This window comes from Oxyura jamaicensis, chromosome 1 (assembly GCF_011077185.1).
Source record: "Oxyura jamaicensis isolate SHBP4307 breed ruddy duck chromosome 1, BPBGC_Ojam_1.0, whole genome shotgun sequence".
Taxonomy (NCBI): Eukaryota; Metazoa; Chordata; class Aves; order Anseriformes; family Anatidae; genus Oxyura; species Oxyura jamaicensis.
This window is the reverse complement of record NC_048893.1, coordinates 47,985,871-48,006,109: the sequence shown is the minus strand read 5'-3', so window position 1 is coordinate 48,006,109 and position 20,239 is coordinate 47,985,871. Positions and strand designations below refer to the sequence as shown.

Sequence of the window (20,239 nt, the reverse complement as noted above, 5' to 3'; positions counted from 1 at the left end):
TGCATTTTTTTTTTTTTTTTCACAAGCAAGCATAAAAACAAATCAGGAAGCAGTCTGAAAATTTCTCAAATAAAGATAAAAAAATGGAAGGAGTGTAAGGTCAGCGGGGGGTAGGGGGGGGGGTGGGGTGTAAGGTGTAGAAGGTTGAGGAGAGTTAAAGACCAGAAGACTTCTGCTCACTTTCAAAACTTGTCAGCTGAAGTCTATCCTATCCCTCTGTCTCTCTGTTGGTCTATCTCTCTCCAGTGGATGATGCCTAACAGAGTGCTCAGCCTAAAATAGTCCACTGCCAATAAGTCTCTGATAGATTGTATTAGTGTAGACAAAGCGCCACATGAGTGGCTGCTTAATTAGCCAGGCAAAAAAAAAAAAAAAAAAATCACAACCACATGCTTGGAAAAGCTGTGCTTGCTTACTTTGACAAAAACACTGCAGCAAGGTAAACACCCATGAGAGAGAAAAGAACAACATGCCTCGAGAACAATGTTGGCACAGCAAATGCCAATAAACAGATATGGAAAGAAGAGCAAAGCTAAAGAAGCGACAAGTTTCCAAATAACCTTCAATTAGAGAAGTGGCCCTACTCCTGTGGGTCTAGTATTTTCAAGGTGAAGCTTGATACATTTATGAATGAGATTATGTGAAGTCTTTGAAAATGGAAAGCTGGACAAGGAGCTGGACTAGAAGATTTTGTGAGTCCTATACAGAGCTCTGCATTTGTTTAGCAAAGGACTTTTATGTCAAGTATAAAGGGGGACTTGCTAGAATTAATTTTCATTAGACTGTATAACAGTCCCAAATTTAAGTTGGGGAAATGCATTTGCTTATGATATTAGAAATGCTGCTGGATAAAGTACCACTGGAAGCTATTCACTGGAAACCATTTTTCAGGATGGATTTCTGATCAGATAAATATTCTTCAGCTGGGACAAAGTGCTCCTTTTGAATTGCATGTAAGGCTTATTTACAATCTCTATATTTAATATGTGTTATTTTATTTTTCTGTCTTCCCTGTCTTTTGCATACTTACTGCAACAAAGTTCACTGGACTTTGCCAAAATGAAATGTTAAACAGTTTCTCTCTCTTTCCTTTTCCTATTATGCCCCTTCAGGTCAAAGATTAAACTTCCCCAAATCTTACTGAGGCATGAGCTATTGGAAGCAAATTGTTTTTCTTCTGGAGCAAGAACCTTAAAATCTGAAACACATGTGAGTCAGTATGACTGTAAAATGTAAACTGTGTACCATTTGATTCTAATAGTTCTTGATTGAAAATGAATGTAAAAAGATCGGATATAAGATACCGTTTGGGTGACAATTTCACAAATTATGCATAAGTAGAGCTATGTGATTCTGTTATGAAAAAGAGTTTTATAGCCTGTTAAAAATAAAATAATAATGTGTTAAACAGGATTTATGAAAATCAGATTATAAGGCTTTCAAGTCAGGCAGCTTTCCAGAGGTACAAAGAATACTGTCCCTCTTTTTATCAAAGTAATCAACTTGTGCACTTACAGAGTCCATTTAATGATCCTTGGAGGAAACATTCAATTTTGCTGACCAACTCAGCTAATTACTTCAAAGTTAAAGGAACAGATTAGTGGAAAATAATTATTCTAATGCTTACTAGCTGCCTTGAGCTTTGGTAAAGATGTAAACCACCCATCAATAGGGAATAAAAGACATTGTCATAGCATTAAAGGTTTTTACAAATCTCTGAAATAATAAAACAATGTTAGCAGTGTAAAACTCTTTGAGTTCCTGATAAAATTTAGGTGTTGTTTCAAAGAGATTGTTAAGAATTGAAGATTGTAATCTTTCATAGTCAAGGGCAAGATATAATAAGACTTCAGCATCTCTGCAGGTCGATGCTGCAATGCCCCTGAACAGAATCCTGATTCCAGAATTAAGTGTCCAGGGCCCTCTATAAAGTGAATAAGAGGCAGATTCTTGAAAATGACAGTCCAAAAATCTCAGACACTGAGAAGAAAGCTGCCCAGAGTGAAGAATTGGGAAACACTAACTGTGGCTGAAATCTTGTCTTTTATAACTGAGGCGGAACTAAAGAGAAATGCTAACTCCCGATAAAGATCCTAAGCTTTGAGCCTGAAACCAGTGTAAATGACTCCAAAAATTCTTTCAAATAATTGAATTGACTACACTGGTCATCTTCAAAATAGGATGTAGGATAAGGTGATCTCCTTTCATCTAGCAGCATCAGTGTTAGAGCATTGCCCAAAACCAAACCCTTTTATGAAGAGGCCTTTTTATATTCCCTATTGGCACTACATTTGGATACACAGGACCTACTAACTGTCTCTTTTTCTGTAGTTATGTTACAAATTAGTGTCTTTACTGCTTGCTTTTCTAGGTCATATATTCATTCTTTGCTGTCTAGGGGCATTGCCTCAGCCAGAAAGGTGGTTACAGTACAATAGTTTGACATCTGGAATGGAATTTTTCATATTTTAGCTGTTTGAAATCACACAGTCTGAGGAAACTGTCTGGGATCCCTCTAAATTCAGAACAGAATAGCACTTTCCTTCCACATAGACATCATCTTGGAGATGCTCAAAATTCTGCACAATGAAGCCTACAGAAACTGGACCTAATGTGAAAGCCAATTCCACTTTGAGCTGGGGGTCACACCAGATGACTTCTGGTCCTTTTCAAACTAAATTAGTCTGTAATTCCATGAACCTGGGATGGGATAACCCACAGTGCATCCCCGGGGTAGGGCTCAGGATAGAAGGTCTGTAATGGCTTATTTCTGTTAAACTCAAAGAGAGACAAGATAATGTCTTAGGCCAATCATTTACTTGGCAAAAATAGTGAATTCCAAGGTAGTCCAAGTCTTCTCAAAAGAGTATCCAGGGGTAAATTTTGCTATCTGACAGAAATTGGGCCTCTCTACCAAAGATGCACAAGAGAACCAAAGAAATAAGGGTGTGAGCAATCTGTTTACAGATCCTGAACCTGCTGGGGGTGAGATGGGGGGAGGGTGGGGAAGAAGATGATGACTTCTGCTTCTGAAAGGGGCTCCTCTCTCCTCTCCCATAGCTGCTGCCACAACACGTGTTCTGCTTCTCAACTGCAGTGACAATCAGCTCTGTTTTCCAGGACCTGAAAACAGGCAAAATATATGTGGTTGTTTGCCACTGGTCAGCGTTTAATACAGCTATAACTCCCTTTTTCTTCTGAAAGCTGGCTGTGTCTAAGCCCACACTTAAAATCAGCAAGATGTCTTTTCCTCTGTTGAAAAGATAAAATTTTTCCTCTGTTGTCAAGGTAAAAGAAGTATGTAAATTCAGTAATCAAAATGCAGATGGAAGGGATACCTCCAAGTCCAGAATTTAAGTTGTCCTACAGATGGAGTGAAATTCTGGAGAGGACAGAGGTGCATGTGGATACTACTCTGCCCTAATCCAAAAGGCAGCTCAAGTCAGTCTAGAGACCTAAGAATGTCAGAAAATGAGTCTTGTGCTCCCAGTTCCTTTAGCTGAAGCCTAAATCCTGAACTCTGTCACCTGGGGATGCTGGAGTCTTTCAGTTCATCTGCAAAATCTTTCAGAACTGAGACCAAGCATTGAAATGCCTGCTGTGATCTTGATATCTACTGGCACAGCCTGCATTGTGTGTGTTGTGTACTGCTTTCTCTATATGACTCACGTGTGGATGCAAATACGGACACCTACTCAGCACTTAGAAAATCCTGAATATACACCTACAATATAAAACCTAGTGCCATCTTAAGTGCAAGCTCACCAGGTTCAAGCTCCTCAAATCATTATTTCAAAAAAGGATGCTAATGACCACCTCCCAGAGTCCGAAAATAGGCCTGGTCAAGTCACAAAAGGGTTCTGTGGTTATGGTCCCTTCTGTGGCTGATCCAAAATCCAGCCAGTGAATATTGAGGGGAATGTAAGATATAATTATTCTAGAAAGACAATAACAACAATTACATCCAACCTTTATATACTCACAGTGCCTTTCTGACTTACATAACTGCAGCTGTCATCTCCTTTTTGAAGATGATAAACCCAGTTCTTAGTGGTTTAGTAAAAATAAAATAAAATAAAATAAAATAAAATAAAATAAAATAAAATAAAATAAATCCTGGTGAAATCTGGGGCACAGGCACTTCCAACTCACACTATGAGTAAGTTAGATTTTGAACAAGCACACTGCATTTTTATAATCATTCTGATATTTTAAACTTTTGGTTCTTTACAATATCTTGTCAATACTATCTTGAAAGATCCTAAATTAATTAGGGTCCAACAGAATTACATTCAGAGGACTTTTAGCTTTAACTAGATTTTGTAGATTCTCCCTCATTACTCCTTCCAGATTTGTAATGGTTCATGACATTAGCTTTGATTCCCTTGGGTTTATTTCTTCTTATACATTCTAATATTTGCTTAGTTTGTACAAATAGCTCTGATATTTGCCTTGAAAATTTCTCATCCTATATGAAAATGGTCTGCTGAATCTTTATTTCACATTAAAAGCTTTTAAAGGAATTACCCCTGGGCTAGGAAAATCCATGCAATTAGCATAAGAGTAACCCCAAACCTTTTCAGAGGTTAGAAAAACTTGTGAATGTTTTGAGTTTTTATTTTATTTGTCATTTACCTGCCATTTGCAGTTCTTTCTGCTTTTTGAAAGAGCCAAAAGCAGTCATACAATGGAAATGAATCTGTCACTGAATTGTTCTGAGTGAATTAAACCAGCAAATACTGAAATATAGGAGAAAGCCTGTTCCAGTGAGACATCCAAGAGCAGTTGCTTGACAGAAAAAAAAAAAAAAAAATAAGCAGAAATGCTTATTTTTTATGTTTATTTTCATTTTAAGCACAGTTCATCAGACTGTTAGGCACTTATTTGATTCTCTTGGTTTTTTAATCATTTATATATCGTAACTTACCTTACTCTATTTATTTATCCTTTCCAAAACACAAAATCACATGTTCCTTGCAGGTTCTAGGTGCCTCAAAATATTTTTCAACTGTCTATTTGCCTACAGCATATATATGTATACGCTGCACCAACATGAATAATTCTGAAGACAAATTTTAAAGTTGTATAAAAAAAAATACTAAGGGCATGGAAACATAAACACTTAAAATGTACTGCTTATTTTGATTTTTTTCCCCTGTGGTCAAATTAATTTTTAGCTGGATCTGTATCTTGATCCAGCTTACCTGTCAGGGTCCTGAGAGCACTACCAGCCCTGATTGTCCCTGGACAATCTGCCCTGGTACCCTGGCTCCAGGGTGTCCCCAGCACTCACAGTTCCCTTACATTATGATTCATCCAACAGACATCAATCACACTGACATGAAGGAGAAATGTGACCATTTACAAATGTCGTGCAACCAGTGCTTTAGTGTAAACAGTTTTTTGTTGTTGTTGTTGTTGTTTTTTTTTTTTTTTTTTTAATGATTTACATTTATTTATGATCTTTCTGCTTGGCTGCTCTCCATCACTTTATATTATCACCAAAATTGACACTGTTATATGACAGATAGATAGAGGGGAAAAGTGTAATGTTATAAAAGATGTTACCTCATGCTGAAAATATAAGTTTACTAGTGATCAATTAAAAACAAAAACAAATAAAAAAACACAGTTTTTGTTTCTTTATTTTACATAATGAGTTGAAGAAAGTGTTCTCTATAGCACTGCAGGCAGGGAAGGAGGGGAGCAAAAATAGATAGCAGGAAGAGATTTATGAGAGACAATTATTTTTAAAATAGCCGTGGCTGAAATGCAGAAACATGACAGGCTGGTTGTACAGTAAAGATGATGAAGACAACCCAAAAATGAATCAAGTCTTTGGTGTCTGCCCAAGCTTAAGGGCTTTGTCATTTTGTCATGGGCTGAGCTGCTGCTTTTTCCTCTAAAGTAATGTTTCTGTTATTGTGCTTTGCTTTAAAGATATCTGCCTGCGTCATTTTGCCCAATGCCACAATGAGCAGCTTTTGTTGATCATTCTCTCCCACAAAACATGTGATTTTTTTTTTTTTTTTTGGTCTCAGTGAAGTCCAAACACTGACTCTGTCTTTGTGCTTTTAACAACAGTGTCTTGAAGGTCTCTGTATAATATCAGTCTTGAGGACTAGGAATTTCTTACCTTACTGCTAAGGTCCTAGGTCTTCCAGACATGTAGCTTGAAGACACTTATTTCCAAAAAGTCCAGGCATGTAATTATTATGATTTGGAATATACCTCTGCAAGGATACAGATTAACTGAAGCTCATGAAAACCAACTCAACAACTTATACTGTTTTTCACAATTACAGCCAGAACAGAAATAGAGATCAGAAAAACTACACACCCTCTTCTTAATTTCCTCACTACTCTTGTATGAGTCTTTGTCAAAAGATCTTCTAGGATGTACAGAATCACCCTCCTTAGCTTTGTCTCTCTCTCCACTTGTTACACTTTCCTGCAGTCACTGAAGTCGTCAGAGTAGAAGGTCTTTCTGAAATGCCTGGTGAAACCCCCTTCTTTATATGTCAGTTTTTCAGATGAGTCTTCAATCTCAACAGCTGATCTGTAATTGCTTAATTTTGATTGGTCCTTTCTTTACCATATTGACAATATACTATTTATAGACCTATTCAAGAATGCATCAATCTCAGAAATTCACTCATCTGATTTGGATTTATCCATCTGACATCAATATGCTAGCCTATTGTTTATCTATACCCCACTCCCAGGTAAAGTAGCCAGAAGGTGTTTGAGGTCAGATAACAGATCAAACAAGGTTGGGAAAAGAAAAAGAAAGCCTAATTCCATACACTGTGTCACACTGTATATTACATTAGAAAAATACAAAACTCCTTTTTCTACAGACACTGTAAAAGTGATCAGAAAACTCTCCACAGCTGTCAGGGTTACTGCTTGTATGTTACCATTAAAGAAACTGTGAGTTAAAGCTTATCACAATGATGAATATTTAATATAACATCAGGAAAGTTAACAAACATGAAACCTTTCTACCCAAAGTGGTAGTGGAGTCTCCATCCTTGGAACTCTTCAAAAGCTGTCTGGACATGGTCCTGAACAACCTGCTCTAGGTATCCCTGCTTGAGCAGGGGGTTTGGACCAGATTACCTGCAGAGGTCTTTTCCAACCTAAACCACACTGTGACCCTGTGAAAGCCCTTGGAATGCACCAAGACAGATGCATCCTTGGATCACACTTGGATAAACATATGATCTTAACTGAAATGCTCCAGTACCAATGCACCAGTATGACAGCCCAAGTCTCTAAAGGGCTACACAGTGGTCATCAGCTAAGATAAGTTAGTTTCTATAGACCAAACAAACTACTGATTGTCCATTGACTTATATATTTATTTAGATACAAGATAGTACCCTGACTCCACTGAAGAAAATAAGTTTTACTATTATTTTTGCTGTGATTAGGGCTTTTTACTAAAATTTCAGATATAAGTGGGATAAGAATTATATTATTTTGGAATATGGAGAAAGATACCAGGTTTAAAAAGGCACCCAATTTACTCCCAAATCTCCAGCATCACATTTTGCTCATTGTCAAGAGAACATGTTTCACAGAGCTCCTGCACCAAAACACTGCAGCTAAAAAAACATCTCTATGAGAATGACATGCTAGAATGAGATTCAACATATTTTTACTTGTGATGTAAACTGCAATTGCATGTTAGCCTTAGCACAATTTTTAGTCAACTTTTAATTAACTGATTCTTGGCAATGTTGTATTTCGTCTCTCCCCAAAATCTTGCTTCTCTAAGCAAAGCCCTAGATAATAATTATAATGATAATTTTCTAAATTTAGCTCTTGTTTGCTCAAGGAATTACTACAGATCAGAGGACTGGAGACAGATTTTTAGGACAAATATAGAAGAAAAGAGAAAGTCATGGTTAAAGTTTCTGGAGGATAAAAGTTGCTTCAAACTTAAAAGGTCATTAACAGAACTGTCACGATGGTGGGCAGAGTCAAGTGACTTAGGAAAGTGGGTGTAGTTGGTACAATATAGACCCTCAGAAAGAAGACAAGATGAAGATTTATCCAGCAGCAGCTTGGTACAGAACTGTGAAGTATAATTTTGGCAAGGACTACCATAAATCTGAATGTTTTAAAATTTTTCCATTTTAGATTTTAATAGCAAAACTTACATGCACCACATCCACATACAGGGAAAAAAAAAAAAAAAAGGCCATCTTTGAAATGAAAATAGGGCCATTGTTTTGCTTGAAAGTCTTTGGATGAAAGTCTTTGAAATGAACTCCTAAAGTGCCTGCTTGGTTTCTTATCATTAATCTCTGAAAAAAATATAGTGAAAGAAGTGAGAGAAGAACAAAGGGAACATTTGAATTTTATCTGATTCTTTCATTCATCTTTTATCATCATATTTAGAAATTCCATAGGAGCTGATAACATGCAAATTACATGCAACTGAGAGTCACAAAAACAATATAACAAATATCTAAAATGACAGAGATCCTCCTGGAAAAGGTCTTGTTCCTTTAGGGAACAATGGAGATCTTTCACAACTCTAAGTGAGGTTAATTGGAGTTATTGGCACTCAGTTTTTTTTTTTTTTATGAAAAAAAAAAAAGTCAGGAAACCTAAATAAGCATACGAAAACCTAGAAATTTACATTAAATTTTGAAAACCTTGTATTTTAGCTATATAGTTCTTTCTTGTGAATTTTTGTAGGAAATCTTGTGACAGCAATATCTTACTATCTGTTTGGCAGGAGTTTGCTAGCATGAAGTATGGCATCTATTTCAAATGAAGCTACATAGGAAGATATAGCAAAGAATGCAAATTTATTAATATATTTGCTTTGCAGACACACATATTCTATGTGTCTGCAAAAAAAAAATAATAATAAAAATAGAAATTAACATCCCTAGTGGGTAATGTTTGACAACTAATATATCATATTTCCTTATTTCATTTTCAAGCAATGACTCAGGAGAGGCACTTTCCATGTAATTTCTCCAGTTGGCTTTCAGAGTTTTTGCTCTTCAGTCTTGTAAAGCATCATCAAAGGTAGTAGAAGGAATTATTTCACACTGAATGTTAAATATATCCATAAAGCAGTGGCCACTGGTGTGGTACAGTGTATGTTTCAGGATGTCCTGTATTTATTGAAAGTTAAAGATTCCAGTGCATTTCTTACTTAAAATACCTAAGGACGAATATAAGAATTTGGGTGGTATAGGATAACAACAGCAAAAAAGCTAATGGCTCAATTACATGAAAATATCTTCTAATAAAATGAAGAGCCTCTCACACATGACTAGGCAAGGACACTTAGAGGAAAAGCTGTGTTGTTGTGACAAAGTGCAAAAAAAAATAAAAATAGGGACCAGAGACTGGATTTTTTTAGTAGAATTTGTTTGGGGTATTGACCTGAAAAACTGCATGGATAATAAACCATTGAATTCTAGAAAACAAAACAAACAAACAAACAAAAACAGCAAATCGATAAAGAACATCAGTATCAGCAGGGCAGGATCTCAGCATACTAGAAACTGATGCTCTGGAAATTGAGTTTAGAAGTTATCCTTAGAAACGCAAATATTTCTACAAACCCATGAATGTAGTCTAATTTTTGGTGGATCTGTGTCTTTGGATTAGTTTATTTTTTATAATGAATTCATACAAAACTGCAGCTACTAATTCATACAAAACTGCAGCTACTCTAATCACCCTTAACTAGGCATCAGAAAATGTAAATGATAGAAATAATTACAATTACCTTCATTACAGAAAGAAAGAAAAAAACAACAACATATTTTTGATATCTACATTTGAAACACAATTACTTTACATATAAATCATATCCTTATAACTATTTCCTTCAGGAGAGAATCTCATCAACATTAATAAGCTAGTGCTGCCACCTATAGCAAAACAGATCTTGCCTTTTATTGTATGTCAAACATGGTGAAAATTAAACTATATTAGAAAGAAAAGAATATATAGAAATAAATATGAAGAAGAAAGTGGATGACAGCTCACTGAAAATTGTAAATAAAACTTGTGTGGAACAAGAATTTTACACATTATTTTTATAGTTTTCTCTATAGTTTATTTCCCAGCTGTGTCACAGAAGTGATATTTGACAAAGTTATATTAATCACATTCCAAAAAAATGTCTTTTTTTTTTTTAATCCCGTGAATCCCAAGCTGTGAGCAGGGATCGTGATGATAATGTCAAAAACATCCTTAAAACAGATAAAAATGACTACTTTAAGTGAGTATTTCAGATGTACTCCTGTAACTTATCTAGATCTGAGTTCAGAGAACTGGTATTTTCTGAGTTTCCTATACATTTATTCACATTAAATTACTTCTGTTATGGCCAGTTCTTCAAATTGACCGGCACCAAGCAGCTGGTAGAATTAACATATTTATTTGGACAACTGACCATGCTTCTACACTCATTCTATAGAATGTTACCAATCCCTACAGTAGCCTAATTTTCTGAGCTATAACACAGCCTGTTTCATGACTGAATAACATGCTGACAGGTATCCAATCGTCAAGAACAACTGCCAGCCAGTAAAGCACTCTGACATGATGCATTGCCCAATGCTTCCACGAGCTTCAGAGGTTTTTAGTCATTCTTTAAAAGATGTATTAAAATAGATAGTCCTCATTTCCTCAGTGCTGGCAAGGATGATATGTACACTAGTCAGTCTGAATTGCCCACTGGGATTTCCAAACCCCTGACAGAAAACACTTTTTTCAAAATTTATAGACAAAATGTTTTAAGGATGTTATGACATAGATGTTTTCTTGGCATAAGCCTAACTACTGTCCTAAGAAATGAGACATGACAGTTTTCTCACCTGTTTTTGTAGATTATTTATGATGACATAACTTATTGTTTGGACACCTGCTCCAGACATTTGCTTTTTTCTTAACACAAAGAAACAGAAAGAGGGATGCAAGCTCCCATTAATGCCACAGTAACTACTGCCAGTACCAGGGAGAAGAATTAGACATGGCAGTTACTGCAGAAGAACTGTAATATGCGATGGAGACTGGAGTTGAAAGGTACCAGTCTACAGTGCAGTAAGAATAGTTACTTGCTTTATAGGCAAGATACAACTGGCTGGTCTTAAATCAAGTGAAATATTTCTAAAGCTCATAATACTTTTTATAAGGCTTTAGCTCTATTATATTTTTTGCTCTATTGTTTGCTGTTTTATATATATTAGTATGTCAGTATTTACATAATTGCAGAAATCAGTTGCTTATACCAGTCTCAAAATTTCTACCACTTGAAATCTTTAAGAAATATCAGACAGACATCTGTCAGCCATGATCCTATCTTTAGGAAAGGGGTAGATTCAGTAACATTCCTAGGTTTTCTGTGTCCTTAGCATATGATTTCAAAAATTTACCTTCAGAGGCATTAACCTCAATGCATGTCTGCTCCACTTATTTTCACCTGCCCTTTCTTTCTCCTTCCTGTCTCTTTTAGTCCCAGCTTAGATGGCCCAAAGGCTTGTATGGCCATACTTTGAACAAACACACAGAAACCTGAAACAAACAAAAGTCTTTGAAAATTGTGTTCTTAAATGTAAATTCACTTTAAACTGCTATTGCTGTTTAGTATTTTGGCTTACAAAATCGTGGCCTTAGTCTCTGTGACACAGTGATTTTCTGTATTTTCATAGGAACACAGGAATTCTGGATTTCTACAGTGCATTCTGAGACATCATATTGAAACATTTACTATTTACTCCATAAACAGCATGGTTAGGGACAGCAAAATCCAGCCTATAAAACAGAAACTATAGCTTGTGAACCATTTGTACGAACAACATTTATTGTATAGTTATCCTGCAAACTGAAGAGATAAGCAAAATGACACAGAAGGTCTTGTTCAGCAAAGCCTTTCTGCAGGTGTCTAATTTAAAGCCTGTGAGCAATTCCAGAGTCAAAGCACCTGCTTGTCTGCATAAGGATTTTGTTGAATCTCCTGCGGTAGTGGGAATGAAGTAAGGAAAGGATGCCATAGCAACAGTAACTCAGAAAGCTCTTTCTGAGGTAGAGGGAATTCACAGCACTTTTCCATATTTAATGCAGGTCTCTATGTTTATTTTCCAAAAGCAATTTGGAGGATTAATGCAGGTCTCTATGTTTATTTTGCAAAAGCAATTTGGAGGAAATTGACTGAGCCTTTTAATTAGGGTATTCAAGAATAGTCTTCCCCAACAGTCCTGAATTCTTAGTGTGGAACCAGCAGGCCATAATCATTCATTCCAATGAATTTATGCATTAGTTATAAAGCAAGAGAATAAAGAAGTTGTTTTAGTCTGAGTAAATAAGCAAGGCACATATCAGTTGACCAATAACCAGCATATTAATAGATTTTTAAACCTCAAACTGGGCATCAGTTTTAAGAAGTAGTAGCACAGAATATTTATTGGAAATTTGCAAAATCTAGGAAAGCAAGATGTTCAGTGTATGTCTTAACAGTAGCTGAAAGAGAATGGTGTCTGTATATCATTGCTATATTTTTGTGTATATTTGTGCGGGAACAGAAAGATGCTTAGTTTGTAACTAGTTCACTAGAACATTCTTGTTACTCATGAAATCAGTAATGGATGCTTTTACCGTGCTATCCTTTGGTAAAAGAACACAAGAATAAAAAGCTTATCTTTGATACATACAGCTGGTTATCCACTGCACCTAAACCATCTAAATAATTATCAGATTCCTTTTTTAATAAATTAAAAATGAGAAACTTCAGTCCACCTCTGAATAAGTGTAGTAGGTAGTCACAGGATGACAAGTCTTCTATGTGTCCCTACAGCTGCTGAAGAAGATGAGAAATGGATAACTAAATTTTAGGCAGACATTTGGATGTTATTTGGATGTTGTTTTGGTCATTACAATTTATAATGGTAATGTCATATCAGTGTAGAGAAATAATTTGCCTTCACTGTTTTTTTTTGTTTTGTTTTGCTTTGTTTTGTTTTTTTTTGGGGGAAATAATGAAAGCTCCCTAATGTACAGCAAGTTGGACTTCATGATTCTTGTGGGTTCCTTCCAGCTCAGTGTATTCTCTGATTCTATCTTTTTACAGACTACCTTCTTAACTGTAGTATTTCTTGAATACTTAAGAGATTTTTTTTTTATTTTTTTTTTTGGTGGTATTTATTTCATATCTATGCAGGTAGATTTGTGCTCCTATATGCTATTAGGTAGAAATATCAGATCAAAATAAACATGAATACATTAATAAGTTTGTAATAAAGACATGAGACATTACTTAAGCACATCTGTCTTTGCTAAAAAAAGAAAATTACAATGCACCTGAGTGAAATGAGATGCTATTTATCTGTGAATGTCTGAACAGATCGAAGGCATGAATAACAGCACTATCACTTTTCAATATATCAATGAGAAAAAGCTGTCACAATGCCTTTACTTTTGTTGCTTTTTTTTAACTTCAGCCAATCTGTTATTTTCAAGATCTTTATATTTTCTTCTGCAGCAGTTGCCTACACCATTAAACAAGAAACACAGGTGAAAAAGTATGAATTTACTAACAATGAGATGTGAAGTTCAAATCAGAAGTACATTGTGGTAAAATTCAGGCGAAAATAGTAGACAATAAGATAAAATGAACTTAATGATACTATACTGCAGAGAAAAAAATATAAAAATTAAAATTAAAAAAAGCAAGCTGCATTTAGCTGAATTAAACACAGACCTGCAGAGATTTGTGCACCTGCTTCCCTTGTGACATGTGGGAGTACATTGACTATCCATGTTAGCTGAGTAAGCATATAAGTATCTATTCATTGATTCAGGTCCTTCAAGAGTGCCTTTGCTCTATTTTTATAAGTGTCATTTTCTTCTCAGGGAGACTGGCAGCATTTAAGTCTTCAAAATAAGTCTCAAATGCTATAGAGTGCCAGGCAGGAATTTACTGGGGAGGGTTGGGATTTAGCTTTTTTCTGCATTAATACCAGACAATTATTTACTCCTAAATTTCATAAAATGGGTATTGTCATCTCCATTTCCATCCGTGCTGAATTTTCAGCTAAAGCCCCCTCCAATAGCTCTTAGTACAATAGCTAAATCTCGCAAAACACATTTTTTATTTTAACAAATATACCAGTGGTCAGCATGTCTCCTTTCATAAAGTGCTTTCATTCTCTCTCTACAAAGATGTGGAATCTCTGTCTCTCCCAGGCTCTTTTATTCTTGCCATACAAGGTCTGACAGTGTTTATGGGAAGGTGGAACTCAGAATGAGAATGAGTAGTCTGCGTTCTAAGGGTGGAAACATGAGTTGTGATCAATCTGTGCCAGTTTACAAACACAGCTAGGTCTGTTAATCTCATTGCTAGCTAGTGTGTCCTTGAGCTTCAGTACTATTGCTCACTTAATAGAGAAGTGGACAGAAGAGTATAGAAGGCAACGTTGTCCCAAACCACGTAAGTCAAACACCATGGTGTTCTGATCACAGTATGAAAATAACTGTTTTCTGCAACATGTGTCTCCCCTAATGTATCTTCCTGAAACTTTACATATGCATATGTCCTCCCACAAGTCACACTATCAAGTAATACATGGGTTTGTTGGAACTTCTGAAATCCCATCAGACACTCCTTGAACCAGCTTTGCAGTTCTGTAAAGGGCACATCATAGGTGTTTGCAGAATTGGCATCTCTGTGGGGAGATCATTGTTGTCTGTAAGCAAAGTTCATTTTCTCTGTGGAAGCTTAATTTGGAAACACTTATTCTTGTTACAGCTCCTGTGTGGAACCCAGTAAACTATTTAAATCTTAAAACAACACACACAATTGAGGATGTGTCTGATCCAGCAAAGCTATTTTTGACAACTGGATATTTGCAGTCTCTCTTCACTGAACAACATAAAACGAGAGTTAAAAGGACATCCACAAACACTTATATAATATAAATCGTAAACCTGAATATTTGAAGAACAAATTTTATTCAAAAATGATCCTAAAATTCCCAGTCTGAATTCTTCACCCTTGTTCAACGGTGGCAAGAGATAAAGTTTAAAAATATAAAGAGTTAAGATAAGAGATCATTAAGTTAAGATAAAGAGTTAAAATAAATAGGATGAAATACCTATTAATCTATATTGTTTTTAACCTGGTGTTCCTATTTCTGATTAGGTTCTCAAAGAAAGCAGTGAACTGAAACGCAGTGCATTTAAGGAGTCTTTCCTTTAAATTTAGTATGTCTCATGTCTCTGTTTAATTCACTGCAGGTCTGACCTGCATCATCTGCTTAACTCCATGTAGCTTCAGGCACCCAAATGAGGCATGCATTTGCATATTGTACATGAATACTGATCTAGTCAAATATGATACTAATGTAAATGCTAGGTATGCTAATATTCCCTCTCCATTCACTTTATAATTATTATGCCAGTATATTAACCACATCAATAAGATACTTGAAGTTAGATGGGATGAAAGAGTGTATGTAAACAATTCAATGCAAAACAGCCTTACATGTTTTCTCTTCCTTCTCTTCTGATTCTCCCTGCTCCACCACTGATTCAAAAATGCCAAAAATGTGCTTTAACAGCTAATAAGTTAAGCCTTAAGATTGATAATGGAATTATCACACTAACCACAACAATACTGCTGACCCACAAGTTTTATAATAGTTATCAAAACTGGCTAAATGAACACATTCAAATATCTTCTGTGTATCAAACAGAAGTAGCAAAAAGTTCTTCTTCAGAAGAAGGAAATATGTGTGACTCTCGTGGTTTGCTGCCTTAAAAAATCCTTTCTGCAAATGTGATTTTACGTTTTCACATTAATGCTGAGTGAAAACAAAATATGCATCATCTTATTCCCACCAGTCATATCCTAAGATAATAAAGCCACCACGTAAACTAGATGTCAGGAAAGACCTGATCAGCCATACACGTAGGATTTTGCAACACAAATCACTAGCCATCTCACATGCTAGTGAGAATTCTCAGCATAAAAAGAATTACTATTTCTATTGTTAATAAGCTCTATCAATCCACTATAAAATACAAAACTGTAAAGAAAAAAAAGAAAAAAATATTTTTTTCTTGCTTATAAGAAGGCGGAATGTTATTCAAAATGTTCTGATAAAATGTCAACATGTGTAAGATCCTGTGCATTTGCTAGGAATATGAAATATTATTTTCACATATAGTCTACATCTTTAATAACCTTCTGTCTATTATCTAGTGAATGCAGGCATCAGTTAGAAATTTGCTGTTCAGTTTGGGTGTGGATCATCACTCATGGTAACAGAGGAGATTGATATGAGGAAATATATAATAATATATGAAAATCACATGTTCAACACTTGTTTGCAGCATACATAAAGTATATGATATATTTTAATGATGCAGTCTTTTATCCTTCATGTTAATTTACTTCTACCACAATTAAAAATAAATAAATAAAGCTAATAAGACATAAACATACCTAGATCCATCTGGACTCAATCCTGCCAACACTGTTTTTCTTGGTATTTAGGTTAATGCTCACAATTTAGTCCAGATGTGAACTCAGAAGTACTTGACAAACAAATGAATTTAAGGTCAGGTATATGCAAGCTTGAAGATTGAAACTCTATGTGTTGGCAGGGTCAAGAATATTCCTTTTAATATGTAGATCTGTGAGTATGTGCCATTGTCTATGTCAAAAAGCACATAGATTTTCCAGTCTGAGCAATATGCAAAATAGCCATGATAGCTGATATATGACAGTTAATAACCTCCATTTTAAAAGCACAAATGAAAGAGCACCAAAATAAAAAGCAATCAATCTTCTAGACATCTAGAGAATGCATTGACTTTTAAACACATGGCCTTATCTAGATTCTTTTTCAGATCTCACTGGTGAGTTTAAATCAAACTAGAAAGCTAGTTTTCAACATAATTTACATCAAACACTGATCATTGTCTAGTGTAAAGATATGTAATCTCAAGCATATTTTAAAGACCTCTGTGAACACTGGAACTATTGTTTAGTACTTCAATATCAAAATGCAAGTTAAGCATTCATACAGCTATTTGCACCTAGTCACTTAATTTAGCACATGGTTTAAGCTAAGAACACATATTTTTAATTCATCAACTTTGGAAAAGAACAAGTTCTGCAGCTGATGCATCGGTACCTTCTCTGTCAAGCAGATGTCAGCCCATAAACCTATCCTAATCCTCTAGTCAGTGAAGGAATTGATTTTTCTTTTTTAACACAGACTGCTATGGTGGCTTAAGGGTGTCTGAATTGTTTTATCTTTAATATATATTTCTCAAGAATTTCAGAAAAAGTATAAAATATGTTACCAGTTAGAATTCCCCAAACATAAGGATGTACATAAAGAATGTTTACTAAAGGCCAAATGATATACTATAAAACACATCCTAAACTATATTCTCAACTAATGTAAATTTTTGTAGCTCATGCATCAAAAAATGAGTGATGTCTTCCTTGCTCTGGAAAACAAACAAACAAACAACAAACCTTAATATAAGTCAGAACAGTGCATTAACTTGGCTGTTGGTATTGTTCTAAGACATCTTCATTAACTTGTGAACTTCTGAGATATTACCATAAAATCATCTGAGTTGTAAAAAACCCTTCAAGATCATCATGTCCAACCATCAACCTGATCTACCAAATCCTTGGGGCTGGATACCCAAGCCTTGTCAGCATCTTGTGACAGCTGCTGGCTCCTGGCAGGCCGCTCCGTTACCCTGGGGTTTTCCTGGCTCAGAAAACCTCCCTGTACATAGCGATCAACTGCTCAGCTGCCAAACTGACTGGCTCCAGAGCAGCGGGCCTGGCCATGTGGCCATAAACACATCACAGGATGGCTCCAAATTCATAGATACTACTTTTTGTTTGTTTGTTTCATATTTTCCTTAACATAACTTTCTAAAAAGTTTATGGAAAATAATTAGGAGTCATGCACAGTTGAAGTAACACTAATCAAAAGAATGACTGATGTGGTGATTCAACCTAGTATGGAAAGAATGGGCCATACTGTAAGACAGTTCACTGGTCACTGGACAGGCTTGAAGTGGGGGGATTTGTTTGAAAAAACAACAACAACAACAAGAACAAACCAACAACAATTGATTTCAGAAATGCAACCAGAAGCACTGATAAAATTAGGGTCATGAGTTATTTATAAAAGAATTTGCCAAAAGTTTGTATATTCTTTTATCAGTCACTGGAGCTATATATCAGCTATTAACTAATTATTTCAGAATTATTTTAGAGTACAAAAGAGTATTTCCATTGACAGCAAACACTAGTGAAAACAGCATATATTTACTTGCTCTAGGTTGATTCTTGGTAAACAGGCAATTCACATTAGGTCATTTTCTTTATTACCTACCTTAGTACCAGAAGTGCCACTAACTACAAGTAGTATTTAAAGCAATCTGATCTAAAGCTGTATTTTTCTCCCACAGATGTTTTTAGAAAATTTCAGTGAAGCTGAGGAAATTGACTGTGGTCGTGGCTTTTAGTTTGGGAAAAAGGAAAGCAAAAAAGGCAATCTGTTTACCAGAAAGGGAATGTTACACTAATACATGTTTCTTGAATAAAACTGATTTAATGTATCTTGTCAGACAAAAGATGATTTTGTTGTCATTCACACTTCTTAACCTAATCCTACTTTCCTTTGCTATGCAGTATATTTACCTTCTAGAGAATATTGTGTTCATCCCATCTGTAGTTCTAAAGGCCACTGCATTGCAGAGAGCGATACATCCATTTTCCATTGGCTACAGGAAGAAATGAAGTATGAAGAAAGCCCTTATTTCTACTCAGTTTGTCAGGGTATAAATAACTACACAAATGAAGACATTGGGAAAACAATCCCAATGTGTTATCTTCTTTTGGAGAAAATGAAGAAAGGCTCCTGAAAACAATTTGTTTAAAGGTATTTTTCCAGTGAAACTCTACACTTTCATGGAAATGAGCCTTCCTGTTGTGAACTTTGTTAAGGGAGATGTTAAAAGCTATAATTTTCAAATAACCTAGAGATACCATAAAATTGCATCCTGATTTTTTTTTTCTCTATGAAAGAAAATGACAATTTACTCCTAATTTGTAGCTTAGTAAAGTGACTAGATTCTTTATGAGTAATAAGCATGGAAGAAAACCTGCAAGTATAATTTGTTCAAAATTTGAGAAAATCAGGTTATATGTGCCAAGATGATATAGTAATGCAAGTATATGGGTTAAAAAAGTTGTGCTTCATCTAGATTGCTGGTAAATTCAAAACAGCTAACCAGTCAAGGGAAGTGATTGTCCTGCTCTACTCTGTCCTGGTGCAACCTCACCTTGATTACTGTGTGCAGTCTGGGGCACCACCATATAAGAACCTTTAAGGCCATAAAAATATTAGAGAGCATCCAAAGAGGGCTACAAAGATGGTGAAGGGTCTAGAGGGCAAGACGTATGAGGAGCAGCTGAAGTCACTTGGATTGTTCAGCCTGGAGAAGAGGCTCTCCTGATGAGAGACCTCATGACAGCCTACAGCTTCCTCATAAGGAAGAGTGGAGGGGCAAATGCTGATCTCTCCTCTCTGGTGACCAGCAACAGGACCGTGGGAACAGCATGAAGTTGTGTTAGGGGATGTTTAGGCTGGATGTTAGGAAAAAGTTCTTCACTAGGAAGGTGGTTGCGTGCTCGAAGAGACTGCTCAGGGAATTAGTCAGGACACCCAGCCTGCTGTAGTTCAAGAATCAACAAACCTTTCAGACATGTGATCTGATTTTTGGGTGGTCCTGTGCAGACCCAGGAGTTGGTGATCCTTGTGTGTCTCTTCCAACTCAGGATATCTAATGATTCTGTGGTTCTCTGACAATAAAATATACATGTATGCCCCCTGAAGCATCTCGCACAATTGTACTAGACATATGCAGAGGAGTTAGGCATTTTAGAAGCAAAATAAAAATAAAAATGTTCCAGTTATCAAGTGGAAAATGAAGGTGTTTAACATTAATGGATGAAAGCAAACAAACAAACAAAACAACATCAACAACAAAAAACATTGCCAACTGGAAGCAGAGATTTAGATAAGAATAACACCATGAATACATATAAGAACTGAAAATAAAATATCTGAATTGCTTATCAAATGAAGGGAAAAAAAAAAAAAGAAGAAAGTGATCATAGGATGGTGGGAATTGTGATGATAAAGATAAAAAAAAAAAAAGT

The 20,239-nt window shown here is 35.6% G+C and overlaps 1 long non-coding RNA gene across 2 annotated transcripts in view; it reads left to right on the top strand.

Moving 5' to 3' along the window:
- The first annotated feature begins 256 nt into the window (after window positions 1-256).
- The window catches only part of LOC118173135, a 65,478-nt gene continuing 45,495 nt past the window's right edge, over window positions 257-20,239 (top strand). The window contains exons 1-3 of one of the 2 annotated variants that reach the window (XR_004754034.1): window positions 257-608; window positions 892-953; window positions 1,113-1,209. This is a non-coding gene — a long non-coding RNA (uncharacterized LOC118173135). Of the gene's footprint in view, window positions 954-1,112; window positions 1,210-20,239 lie in introns of both variants that reach the window. The other variant, XR_004754033.1, reaches the window with a different exon arrangement.